The sequence below is a fragment of the Anopheles marshallii genome, chromosome 2, assembly GCF_943734725.1.
Source record: "Anopheles marshallii chromosome 2, idAnoMarsDA_429_01, whole genome shotgun sequence".
Lineage (NCBI taxonomy): Eukaryota > Metazoa > Arthropoda > Insecta > Diptera > Culicidae > Anopheles > Anopheles marshallii.
This window is the reverse complement of record NC_071326.1, coordinates 60,415,354-60,424,345: the sequence shown is the minus strand read 5'-3', so window position 1 is coordinate 60,424,345 and position 8,992 is coordinate 60,415,354.

Below are 8,992 nucleotides of genomic sequence, written 5' to 3'. Positions count from 1 at the left end.
GATGCAGTAGAGTCCAAGCTAATGCTACCAAACGCCGCGCCACTCATTATAAAGACACTGGAAAAACTTTTCGGAAAACCATCGGTCTTAGTGAGACAGCTAATAGAGAAGGTGAAGAAAATGGAGGCACCGAAAGCGGAAAAATTAAATGATCTGGTCACGTTCGGATTAGAAGTGCAAAACCTATGCAATCATTTGCGGATGAACAACATGCATAGCCACTTCAACAATCCAGTATTATTGGAGGATTTGGAGGAAAAACTGCCCGCTTCCCGACTTTTAGAATGGTCTCGATACCAGGAGCAGTTCGAAGAACCCACCTTAAAGGAATTCGGAGCCTTTATGGAAACGTTAATAAACGAAGTGTGTAAAGTGTCGGTATACGTTCCACCAAAAGTCGATCGAAGAAAGTTTTCATCGCTTCACGTGCATGCTGCCGAAGCGGAACCGTCAAAGGAGGTAACGTGCAGTTCGCAAATATCCGTCGTGGAATGTTTAGTTTGCGCCACCCAAGGACATGGAGTCAAGTTTTGTGAGAAGTTCAAGAGAATGAACCTGAAGGAACGACTGGAAATTGTGTCGAAACTGCAACTTTGTTCAACGTGTCTCAACCGGCATGGATCTAAACCATGTCGTTCACGATTTACATGTCGAATTCAAGGCTGCAAGGAGCGACATCATACGCTGCTACACGGTGAGCGGAAGCCGACAAGTGAAGCCGTTCAACACCACGCACATCACCACGAGAGACAACAAGTGTTCTTCCGTATCGTGCCAGTTACGGTTCATCAAAACGGACTCAGCATCGACACCTTCGCGTTCCTCGACGAAGGATCCTCCATCACTCTCGTGGAAGCCGGACTGGCTTCTCAACTGAACCTGAACGGGGAGGTGGAGCCACTGGAGCTACGCTGGACAGCCAATGTGACGCGAAAGGAAGACACATCGCGACGTGTGAGCTTCGAGATATCAGCGAGAGGGGAGGAGCGGCGCTATTATATAGCGGCCGCTCACACTGTTAACGAGCTAAGTCTTCCGTGCAATAACGGACGTTATTACAATACATTGATAAGTTCTTTTACACACTTGCAGGATTTGCCGTCAACTACACTGGGAGACGCAAGGCCAGCCCTGCTAATTGGACTTCAAGATGTGGACCTCATCAAGCCGTTGGAGACTCGTTTTGGCCAACCCAACGAGCCGATTGCAGTGAGGAGTGCTCTAGGTTGGGCTATCTATGGCCCGAATCAAGTGAGTGCCGGTAAAGCTGAAGTAGACGTTCTTGTAGTGCAATGTTTCCGCGACAATAACCGCGAAGAGGGAACAAACAGCGGTCTTCTCCCTAAGACGCCAGTTGAATACTCCCGCGAAACCAAACGCGATGGGGGAGTGAACGTGGACGCGGAAAAGGATGAAGTATCCCAACAACACTCGACGAACAAGCATCTTAGTATATCAGCTTTGCCAGTCAACCACCACTTAGAAACAGTAAGAGATTGTTCCCGCGACGAATCTCGCGAAGAGGGAACCGGCAAAGACGACTCCAACCGTGAATTAAATGAGATACTACGGCAACAATTCTTAGTTGAAGACGTTGGAACGTACATTGGCTCCGTTGCAGAACCCACCGATATAGCCAGAGCCAAATCAATACTGAAGAATTCGTCAGTTAAAATAGACGACAGGTTCACAACAGGTCTTCTCTGGAAAGACGATAACATATGTTTCCCTGATAGCAAACCAATGGCAATGAAACGGTTATTCGCTCTAGAAAAGAAGTTAAGCAAAGATCCTGATTTAAAAAGAGAAGTACATGAGCAAATTAAAGTTTACGTCAAAAAAGGGTACGCGCATAAAGCATCGCCAGATGAGCTTAACTCAGTGGATCAAAAGAGAGTGTGGTACCTCCCATTAAACGTCGTGACTCACCCAAAAAAACCAACGAAAAGGCGTCTTGTGTGGGATGCAGCAGCAAAGGTCAATGGAGTGTCCTTAAATTCGCAGCTTCTAAAGGGACCCGACTTACTCACGATGTTGCCGGGAGTATTATGTGTATTCAGACAAAGACGGGTTGCATTTGGTGGAGACATAGAAAAGATGTTTCACCAAATCCGGATTCGAAGCGAGGACACCCACAGCCAACGATTTATGTTCCGGTTCGAGGATGATAAAGATCCAGATGTGTACCTTATGGATGTTGCTACATTTGGTGCCACTTGCTCGCCATGCTCTGCGCAGTACATTATGCATCGTAACGCAGACGAACACGCGACTAAATACCCGATTGCCGCAGCTGCTATAAAACGTTCCACCTATATGGATGACTATTTCGACAGCTGCAATACCAGGGAAGAAGCGATCGAGCGAGCAAAACAAGTTAAGTTCATCCATTCCCAAGCTGGTTTTAATATGCGTAACTGGGTGAGCAACGATCCAACCCTGCTAGAATGCATGGAAGAGTCTAACAACAAACAAAACCCAGTAACCTTTAAACTAAACGAAAACCAAACCACAGTGCTTGGAATGGTTTGGGATCCAAATGAGGACGTTTTTCGGTTCACGTCATCTTGGCACCGAGACCTAAAACCCCACGTTATGGAAGATAAACGCCCCACAAAACGGATTTCATTGAGAGTGATCATGAGTCTTTTCGACCCGTTGGGATTATTGTCTCCGATTTTGATCCACGGACGCTTACTGATGCAAGACCTCTGGAGGACGTGCATTGACTGGGATGAACAAATAGGTGATAATGAATACGCCAAATGGAAATAATGGATTGCTATGTTACCAATCATTTTCCAACTTAAGATATCACGATGGTACTTCAAAGGTGCCTCACCCATACCACCAGAAGCTGTTCAATTACACGTCTTCACAGATGCTAGTGAGCAAGGATATGGGTGTGTGGCGTATTTCCGACTAGAGATGGGAGACAAAGTTCGTTGCGCGTTAGTAATGTCACGAACCAAGGTGGCTCCCTTGCAACATTTATCAGTACCAAGGCTGGAACTGCAAGCAGCCGTACTCGGCGCAAGACTGATGCACACCGTCTGTGAAAACCATGACATCAAAGTAACGGAAAAGTATATCCATACGGATTCCGAAGTTGTACTTTCCTGGATTCGATCTCCCCCGCGCGAATTCAAACAATACGTGGCTCATAGGGTCGGAGAAATTCGAACACTTACGGATTCGTGTAACTGGAGACATGTACCTACACAAGAAAATCCAGCTGACTGCCTGACTAAATGGAATAGAGACTCGGAAATCAACGCACAAGGAAAATGGTTAAATGGCCCGTCGTTTCTCTACCATCCGAAAGAGTTCTGGCCAGAACAAAAACCCGTGAAACCCACAGTGGAGGAAAAAAAGGAAAGCAAAGTTCATCTTCTCGCTCATGCAGTCTACCCCCCCGACGTACCTTACATAGACACATCCCGCTTTTCAAAATGGACAATACTTCTGAGGACAGTTGCAGTAGTCCAAAGATTCCCATCTAACTGTCGACTGAAGAGGAAAGGAGAATCTATACGAACCCTCATAGCTACCGATAAGCAATCGAAGCTTATCATCAAGGGGCAGGTGCAAGCAAAGATTGTCCCAATAGAGTCAGAAGAATTTCGGCGGTCAGAAATAATCCTATTTCGCATGGCACAAAAGGAGTCCTTCCAAAGAGATTTAAAAACTCTTATGAATGGCGACGAAGATAGGCTAGCCACAAAACCAACTGTGGAACGAACGAGCCTATTGTACAACCTTGACCCGTTTATAGATGAAGAAGGGGTACTTAGAATGGACGGACGCACCGCTAACGCTATTAACATACCCTTCGATGCAAGGTTCCCAATAATCCTTCCCGCTCAACACCATATCACGACACTAATACTACGTCACTACCACGAACGCTACGCGCATGCTAATCGAGAGACTGTAGTAAACGAAGTTCGTCAGCGTTTTTATATACCATGTTTGCGAACAGCTATCGACAAAGTTATGAGATCCTGCCAACGCTGCAAAATACGAAAGTGTAAATCACAAAGTCCTCGAATGGCTCAACTACCAACGCAACGACTTACACCGTTTATACGTCCATTCAGCAACGTAGGAGTGGATTACCTCGGCCCAATAGATGTCACTAATGCACGACGAAATGAAAAACGGTATGTGGCTGTCTTCACCTGCTTGGTGACACGAGCGGTTCATCTGGAGGTCGCACATAGCCTGTCTACGGAATCGTGCATAATGGCCATCAAAAGATTCGTTTGTAGAAGAGGACCACCGGCCGAAATATTTTCAGACAATGGAACGAATTTTCAAGGGGCCTGCAACGAGCTGAAAAAACAGATGGCAGATGTTAATCTCACCTGTGCCGCTACATTTACAAACACTTACACTACGTGGTCTTTCAACCCCCCCATCGGCGCCGCATATGGGTGGAGTATGGGAACGTTTGGTACGGAGTGTCAAAGAAGGATTGAAAGCGTTAGATGATGGAAGAAGGTTGAACGATGAGATTTTGACAACGGTGCTGATTGAAGTAGAAAGTTTGATAAACTCTCGCCCACTAACATATATGCCCCAAACGTCCGCAGATAAGGAAGCATTAACTCCGAATCATTTTCTTTTAGGCGACTCAGCTGGTAGAAAAGAAAAGTTGCGAGCGTTACCGGAATTAGCTGTAGCCCTTCGTAGTAGCTACCAACGAGCAGTGGTTCTTGCTGAAACAATGTGGGACCGTTGGTTGAAAGAATACGTCCCGACGCTTAACCGACGTACGAAATGGCTAGCTCGAAGCAAACAGTTAGAACCAGGCGATTTAGTTTTCATTACAGAAGGCCCCAGGAAAGAGTGGCCACGGGCGATAGTGCAGGAAACGTTCCCGGGAAGCGATGGTACAGTTAGACAAGCAGCAGTACGTACTGCTACGGGAAAAATATTGAGACGCCCGACGGTGAAATTGGCCGTGATAAACGCGGAACTAGATGACCAGCAACAAACGTTTAACACCAGTACAGAATAGTGCGCGAAATCGATTGTGAACAACAGTTTCGTGCAAGCAGATGTGTTCACGGGGTGGGGAATGTTGGCACAATTCAGAAAGCTTCGGTTGTTGTTTACCAGCTGTCATCTGGTGGTCGATTCGATCTTGATGTGCGATCGATATGCAAAGAGTCGTGCTACCGATCGCTAGATGGCGCTGGCCACTCCTGAGTGGAAAGAGATAACAACTGCGTGGGAGCGGAACAACAAATGGACGCGGGGCGAACGAATCAGAGAAAAGGGCAACCCAGGTCATAAGGTTCAGGGACAACCGGCGCCCGATCAGCTGGTTGACGAAATATTACTGAGGTAGTAGCAAAAGTAATCGCCGCGAAAGAAGACGTTTTTTAAAGCCTACACCACCTACAGCCCTACAGTGGTTATAAACGTTATTATTGCTAAATAAAAGTCTTTAAAATAAATTCGCGCATAAAAGCTATTTAGTTGCGACGTTGCAACACATGGTGTTGGCCGCTTCCAATCAACTGCAAGATGGCCTGCATTCGCTGATCTCCGAAGTTTACCCGTAACAGGAGCAGTTCTATCGTGATGCGGATATTTTCTCCGATCGATCGATTCTGTCACCGTTCAACGTTGTTACCACCACCAACAATGTTGTGCTGGACAGGGTACCCAAGCCACTCATGGAGTACCGTTCCGTCGACACACTGGTGAATCAGGAAGAGCAGGAAAACCTGTAACTGCCGTCTGAGTTCCTCAACTCGCTTAACAGCGGCATACCATTGCACCGTTTGTGGCTGAAGCGATACGCGCCGGTTCTACTGCTGCGCAACCTGAATACCGACATGGGGTTGTGCAACGGCACTCGCTTGCAGATTGGGGAAATGAAGGCGAATTACATTCATGCCCGCATACTACGCATACTTCCCCGAATCTAATGCGATAGCAACGATAAGGGTCTACCGTCCCAGATACGACGCAAACAGTTTCCTGTTCAGCCTTGCCTCGCGATGACGATCAATAAATCGCAAGGGCAATCGCTGCACCATTTGGGTCTCTTTCTGCCGAGACATGTGTTTGCTCACGGTCAGTTGTATGTGGCGTTATCGCGCGTTACATCTAAATCCAACATTGCGATACTGATCGGCAATCCGGAACGGCAGGACGAACAGGGCGTCTCGACGAAAAATATTGTTTACAAAGAAGTCGTCTACGGTTGAAAAATGGTAGGTGACTTTAATTTCTTTTACACCCATCTATTATTTTATTTCACTCTTTCTACTCTTTCTATTCCATCGTTACTTATTTGCATTACTTTTCACTTCACCGCAGAAGACGCTCCTGCTATCCAGTACATCGGAACAAACAGTTGGTATGCTGTCGCTGACGCAGCCCTCGCTGCATGCCAAAAACATTGGCAATGCAATGGATCAGGCCCTGTATGATACCATTCCGTTTTTGGATGGAATGCTATGTGCACTGATGGGTGATGGTGAGCAACTGGCGTCGTTCTCATGAATTTTAGTAAAATGAAGCAATCAAAGACCCTGTTCCAGTTGCTTACACGCATTAGTTTTACCTCTAAAGCCTGCTATGATTCTATCTAGCCGACGACTGGTTTACGGTCGTACTGTGCATCTTACTGCCAACGCTGCCATGCCTGTGAGTATTAACAGTAGCAAACATTGGTTAGGATTCTATTCACAATGTTCACACGTTTTGGTTCTACCTTCCATAGCCTGCTATGCTTCTATCCAGTCGACGATGTGTTCACGGGTTTACTTCATCTTCTGCATCTTTCATGGCCTTTCATGGCCTGTGACTTTCATCACAAACTGCTCGAAAACGAAAAACATTATTCAACATATACCATGCCTATTGTGCTGCTGCCTGGTGTGCCGTAATGTATTTTTATTTACGACAAAAATCAATCGTTTCTTCCAGTAATGATGATCTCGAGGAAATGCTGCAAAAATACGGTGCAGAAAAGTATAGACGTTTATTAAGCTGAACATAATGCGCAACTGTTTTGTACACATACGTATACAACCACATTCCTGTCCTTCGGATTGCTCCAGGCGGGTGGGCGTTTGCCAATGTAGAAGTTCGTACATGGTTACATACATTGGTTAGAAGGTTAAGATTGTGCAACTTACACAACACTGTCGGTGGGCTATTAGGACACGGATAAGGTTCGTCAGTGCCCGGTTAACCCTTGTGCAAAGCGGTCACGTTTTACCGCTTGATAACGAAACTATCACTGCATTTTTCAATTTCATCAAAGTGCAAAATTTCCATCTGAGACCTTTATAAAAATAAACCAACAACATTAAAAAGTATCACACAGTACCTTTTTCCTTTTTTCCCTCATTACTTAATAACACAGCATAAATAGTGAAATAGTGTGAAGAGTGCTAGTGCGATGGGGGTCGAAAACCCGGGAGGAAATGGGGCCTTTGGGTCCTATTTCAGCGTTCTAGGGGATCCACCCAACAGGAACTCCAGAAAGAAACGAAAAACTAGAGGTGAGCGAGTACACTTGGATATTAGCGAAACAGTCGGGCCTGAGGAAGTTTTAATGGTAGTGGAAAGCACTACAAAGGGAAAAACACTTGCTAACTACAATCCCTTCCTGTTCGCAAAAGCATCGGAAATGGCGATTGGAGGCAGACCAATCGAAACAACTCTCCTAAGAGACTGAAAAATACTAATCCGTGTTAGCAACCAAAACGAGGCTAAGAATCTCAAAAACATTAATTTAAACCACGGAAACAACAGCATGGAGGTAAACGTTATGAACACAAAACTTTAAACACTAGCAAGGGGATGTGATGTGATGCCTGCAAGTTCCTGACAGAAGATGAGCTGCTAGAGGGGCTATTACCACAGAACGTATCAGAAGTATACATTATGAAAAGGAAAGATAAAGATGGAACAATCACAAACACAAGAAATCGGCCATATTAACTTTCAAAACAACAGTGCTGCCCAGAAAAGTAGACATACTTATAAGAAAAAATAGAATTATTCATACCCAATCCAATGAGATGCATTAAATGCATGCGGTTGGCCACACCAAAAATAAATGTTTCAAAGAAAAAATTTGCGCTAAATGCGGAGGAGAATTTCATGAAATATGCACAAATTCGGCAAAATGTATAGTCTGCGAAACCCATTCGGCCTTAGATAAAGGCTGCCCAGTATGGAAGGTTGAAGTGGAAATAAAAAAAAATCCTAACGGAACAAAGAATTACTATCAGAGAAGCTAGAAAAAAGGAGAGAAATTGCTCCAATAGTACCATGCAACTATACGTGAGAAAATTTCGCTAAAATAGTAAAAACAAACAATATCCCAACTCAGAAAAATATAGAAAAAAAGCTAGAAACTAACAGTGAAGAAGACAACAGTGCCAAAGAAAGCAACGAAACAAAGCAAATCACAAATACAGAAAAAGAAATATACTCAAACGAAACTGAAATAAAACACAGAAATCACAGAGATAATCAACGAAAACAAAAATATAGTACAAACATTTATAAAGAAAATTGATATCTGATAATTCGCCAAGCAAACACACAGCAATGAAACGAAACAGAGAGGAATTAATACACGTTTTAACACGTTGTCCGCCACCATACATGCCCACTAAACTGCCCCGTCAAGCCACGGAATCACTCTTTGAAACGATTGCGTTTGCTTTTGCATTTTTTCTCTTTTAAATCAAATTCACAAATTCTCTTTGTTGTCTCAGTCGCTCCACAATGTTGTTTGTTTGGCTAATTCCATGAAATTTCATTCTTGAAATCCCCCTCCCCTTCCTTCCCTTCCCTTTCTTCGCCTCTCGCAAAAGTTGGTGACATTCCGACTCCAACTACTGCTTGCAAGGGAATCGGATGTATCAGATTCTGACAAAATCACTTCTATGAATTCCTCCTTTTTACCTATAATCGATTGTTCTACTGTGTACTTCCCTACGAGGTGTCCAAG